The sequence below is a fragment of the Triticum urartu genome, chromosome 3 (assembly GCF_003073215.2).
Source record: "Triticum urartu cultivar G1812 chromosome 3, Tu2.1, whole genome shotgun sequence".
NCBI lineage: Eukaryota > Viridiplantae > Streptophyta > Magnoliopsida > Poales > Poaceae > Triticum > Triticum urartu.
In genome coordinates this window covers 672,901,345-672,907,129 of record NC_053024.1, presented here as the reverse complement: position 1 = coordinate 672,907,129, position 5,785 = coordinate 672,901,345, and positions in this window count along the sequence as shown.

The following is a 5,785-nucleotide window of genomic DNA, read 5'->3' as shown; positions in this document are numbered from 1 at the left end:
GTGTGCATGCATCAAAGTCATACAAAAATTCGGCATGACCTTCCTTAAAAATAGGACATATATAGATCTAGAGTTTGCCCGGAATTCGCCAAAACGGAAATAAATCAACATTTCGGCAAAACATAGGCAACTCAAAAGCACAATTTGGCATCAACTCATGCCACACACACAATTTCCATAAACATATCACACACACATAAACATATTTCCATTTTGCAAAAGCATGAAATTTTAATCACCTATATCTCGAGATCGAGCACACGGTGGAGATGATGATGTAGGGAGATCAAAAGTGCACAAAGCTCTTCTTGACAAAGATAGATCTAGTTAGGGGGCAAATAGGTCACTTAACTAAATACTACATCTACCTAGCTACCTAATTTGGGAGGAGACAACTTCAACTAGTGGAGGGGGAAGGAAAAAGAGAAAGGAGATGCATTAGTGGAGGTGGTGTAGTTAGGTAGGAGTAATGAAGAGAGAGAAAGGTAGGTAGAAGAGGGAGATTAATGGGGGAGAAGTATTGAAGAAGAAGAAGAGTGAGAGTGGGAGATGTAGGGGAAAGGGAGGGGGGGGGGAGGAGGGGTGGGGAAAAGGTGGTGGGTGCGGATTAGCAGTAGCGCGGGACGTAAAACGCGCTGCTGCTAAGAAAGTAGCAGCAGCGCGCTTTCGGTACAAGCGCTAGTGCTACCGGGACCAAAAGTGTGCCCGATTTGAAAATTAGCAGGAGCGACCTCAGAAAAACCGCCCTACTGCTACAACTATAGCAGTAGCGCGGCTCGCGGCACCGCGCTGCTGCTAAATGGAGTTGGGTGGGCACTGTCGGTCCATATTTGTAGCAGCACGGGTTACGCCGAGCGCGCTACTGCTAAGCACTTGTCAGTAGCGGGTTTTCCACACCCGCGCTACTGCTAATTAGCAGCAGCGCTCCTTTTTGAGCCGCGCAACTGCTAAGATTCTGTGTATAGGGTTTTCCTTAGTAGTGATAAGCTATCAAGTAAATATCCCATTTGAATATAACTTACTGTCTACTTCTTGAACCATAGAAAAATGTCCAAATTTCACAATATAACTTAGAGTTTGATTGCTGAAATTCCTATTACTAAATCTGATACATAAAAAATTGGCATATAGCATTCCAATACATTTCTATAATTCAAAAAAATTTATACCTGAAAAATTATATTACTAATTTTTTTACTAAAATTTTGTACTACTAAATATTTATATCTACCTTCTACAACAAAATTCTAGCTATCTATACTATTCAAAAAACCTACATTCTACAATCAAAGTGTTACATACCTATCTATACTATTCAAAAGACCTACATTCTACAAAATTCTACCTGTCTATACTATTCAAAAAACCTACATTCTACCTATCTATACTATCAACTAAATCTATGGAGGGAGGAGGGGTTGTGGAGGGAGGATGGGCTATTGATGGAGGAGGAGGGGCGGCTAGAGGAGGGAGAAGCGAGAGAAGGGATGAGGGGAGGAGGAGAGGTGGCTAGAGGAGGGAGGGGTTGGGCGGAGGAGGGAGGAGAGGCAGCTAGAGGAGGGAGGAGAGGCAGCTAGAGGAGGGAGGAGGAAGAGGAGAAGGAGGAGGCTTATCGAGGCCGGAGGATGGTGGCGACGCCGGCAGCAAGGCGGCGACGCCGGCGATGGCAGGAGGAGGACGGCCGCGACGGTGTGGCAGTGAGACAAGACAGTGAGGAAACGGGTGGGCGGGGGGATAAGGCCGGATTAGCAGTAGCGCGGGCCACAGACCGACGCTACTACTATCTAGTTAGCAGTAGCGCAGTTACCACGGGGGCACTACTACTATAACTAGCCTGCTGTCAATGGTGTGGCATGTATAGTGGTAGAGTGTTTTACTCTCTCCGCGCTACTGATATGCACATAGCAGTTGCGCCCTTTGTGTACATGCGCTACTGCTAATTAGCAGTAGCACCTCCTTTCATCCCTCGCTACTGATATGCTTCTGTGTATAAGGTTTTCCATAGTAGTGCTAGCTCAAAGTAGCCCTCATGTTTGGATACTTTAGGGCTATTTGAGCCCAAACTAGCTCAAACTAACTCTAACCCATGGATCCAAACCGGGCCAAAGGCGGCCCAGTTTGGATCCACGCAAGAGGTGCTAATTGGAGCTAGTTTTCCTAGTGCATTTATTGTCAATCTAACCCTGTCATCCAAACACCTCTTTGGTAAGAGTTAGTTTAGGGTTAGTCATGAGTTAGAAACTAACTCTAACCTCCAGCTAAGTTAGAGTATCCAAACAGGGCCTTAGACCTGCACAATACAAGTTTGAATGACTATGTTTGCTTGTTTTTAAATATTTTGTTGCAGTTAATAACACGCTTTTCCACTTCTTGTTTTTAAATATTAGGTTTTTAACAATTTGGTCTTGCACATGTAGGTCCTAATGTCAGAGGTTGTGACCCACTGTTCGACCCTTTTTGCATATCGGAAAATGAGTTGTCCATGAATATCAGTCAAGTCAAGAAACTCAGAAAGATTGTTAGGATAAAAAATTAGCAACAAAAAAACTACAAGATCTTTGTCTACACAATGAAGAAGACATCAGTTCACTATAGGATGATACTAACTCTTATATCTTGTCTTTTTAATTCCTTTGCGCCATTTAAAATCTAGAGAAGATATTTATGCATATCCTTGTTTTCACGCCTTTCCAAAGCAAGTCACTGATGATTACCTCTCAAACCACCTATATGGTCATGAGGCGAGAAATGTATTCATATAACACCCACGGTTCAATATTGAAATCTTCCTGAAGAGGACGGAGGATGGAAGGCTAATTGGGTTTTGCTATTGCAAACGGTTATTAAGAAAATACCGTTGGCGATGACCTCAAGAAACACACACAGTTTCTAGGAATAAACCGTGTTGGATCAATGAACAATCACACACGACCTTCTCTTGAAAAGTGTTTGCGTCAGGCCACCTTGCTCAAACATTTACCATATAAAAAGTGTGTGTGATGGACAACCCCGATGTCACATAGTTTCTTCTATGCACTGTGTGTGATGCATTCAATAACGCAAACGGTAAAATTGTTAATATCGTCTTCAATGACAATGATATCACAAACGATTTAATGGGGACAATTGTATGTGATGTACGTACGAACGGAAACATTTTCCTTGGATTGACTGTGTGGGATGTACATACGAACGGAAACATACTTCTTGGATTGACTATGTGGGATGTACAAACAAACGGAAACGTATTCATTGGATTGACTGTGTGGTATGTACATACATACGGAAACGTTTGTCTGGGACTGACTGTGTGGGATGTACTTATGACCGAAAATGATTGGTCTATATAATTGTATTTTTTTTTGAACACAACTATACGTATAACCGTATTTGATCGCTCGGTCGTCGCACCGAGCTCATTTTTCCCATGTGTGTGCGACCGGAGGGCCTATTGTAACACCCTCGATGCGACTATATCTCCCACGTGTCGAGGCACGACTTAGAGGCATAATCGCATTGAAGGCATATGTCGCAAGTCAGGCTATCATCACAAACATCCCATGTAATATAGATAATGAAAAGGGATAACATAGTTGGCTTACACTCGCCACGTCAATCAAGTACATAAATAACATACATCATCCAAACACTCATGGCCCGACTACGGCGCCAAAATAAAAGACAACCCAACAAGCGACATGGTCCCGATCACCCCAACTGGGCACCACTACTGATCATCAGGAAAAGAAACATAATAGCGCTGAGAGTCCTCGTCGTACTCCCACTTGAGCTCAAGCGCGCCATCTGGAGCTGTATCATCAAGCCCTGCATCTAGTGTAATAGTAATCTATGAGCCACAGGGACTCAGCAATCTCGCACCCTCGCGATCAAGACTATTTAAGCTTAATAGGTGGGGTAAGGTAAATATATGTGGAGCTGCGGCAAGCGACTAGCATATATGGTGGCTAACCTATTCGCAAAAGAGAGCGAGAAGAGAAGGCAAAGCGCGAACGCATAACTCAAGAGGGAAAACCTGCGGCAAACATTACTCCAACACCGTGTCCACTTCCCGGACTCCGCCGAGAAGAGGCCATCACGGTAACACACTCAGTTGATTAATTTTAATTAAGTTAAGGTTCAAGTTATCTACAACCGGACATTAACAAATTCCCATCTGCCCATAACCGCGGGCACGGCTTTCAAAAGTTCAAATCCCTATAGGGGAGTCGCAACTTAGCCCATGACAAGCTCTCACGGTCAACGAAGGAATAGACCTCCTCCCGAGACGTTCCGATCAGGCTCGGTATCTCGGTCCTTCAAGACACTTCGATAGGTTAAAACTAATCCAGCAACATCGCCCGAATGTGCCGACAAATCCCGATAGGAGCTGCACATATCTCTTTCTCAGGGCACACTCAGATTGTCCTAGGTACGGGTAGGCCTGCCCAGAGTTGCCCCTGGTGGCCACCGGCAGCTGACAGGTGGACCAACACTCAGAGGAGCACTGGCCCGGGGGGGTTTAAAATAAGATGACCCTCGGGCTCCGGAAACCCAAGGGAAAAAGAGGCTAGGTGGCAAATGGTAAAACCAAGGTTGGGCATTGCTGGAAAAGCTTTAATCAAGACGAACTATCAAGGGGTTCCCATTATAACCCAACCGCGTAAGGAACGCAAAATCCGGGAACATAACACCGATATGACGGAAACTAGGGCGACAAGAGTGGAACAAAACACTAGGCGAGAGGCCGAGCCTTTCACCCTTTACCAAGTATATAGATGCATTAAGATAACATGGCAATATAATGATATCCCAACAAGTAAATAAATGTTCCAACAAGGAACGGTCTCCAATCTTCACCTGCAACTAGCAACGCTATAAGAGGGGCTGAGCAAAGCGGTAACATAGCCAATCAACGGTTTGCTAGGACAATGGTGGGTTAGAGGCTGAACATGGCAATTTGGGAGGCTTGAAAGCAAATGGTAGGCATCGTAGCATTGGCATAGCAAAAGAACGAGCAAACTAGCATGGCAAAGATAGTAGTGATTTCGAGGGTATGATCATCTTGCCTGCAAAATTGTCAGAGTTGACTGGATCCTCGAAAGCAAACTCAACGGGCTCCTCGTTAGTGAACTCGTCTTCCGGCTCTACCCAAACAAGACAAACAAGCAACAAGAACACAATCAACCACGTGCAAGGATCAAACAAGATGATGCAAACATGGTATGCTATGCGGGATGCGATGCGGGATGCATATGAAAGATATGATAGGAAATGCATGAACCTGGCCTAAACTTGGAAACCCAAGTGTGCCACTGGAAAGATGATATGAAATCGCTTGAAAACTATATAAATATCACCGGAATCGGAGTTACGGTTTGTAAATGGCAAGCGATTCAAATATGACACCGGTCTGCGATTTACAGCAAGTAGGCATCTAAATGCAATGAGATGAACATGCTACAGCACTCAAACATGGCAACAAAATACATGGCAGGGATGCATTCAAGATGCTTAACAAAAGTATAGCACTAATCTACGGCCAATTCATCCATTAGGAGGTTCAAACAATCATGGCAAAAATGCAAATGGTAAAACAGATCTCAGACTTAGTGAAATTAACACTTGTCTGGAATTTCAGATCATATAGCCCTCTTCGGAGCACCAAAACAACATGTTACAGGACCTGAACATGGCAAAGTAAAACATGGCATGGAGCTACTCAAATAGCTTAACAAAAGTCCCTTAGTGACCTTGAGCCAAAAGGGATCCGAAAATATATACTAAC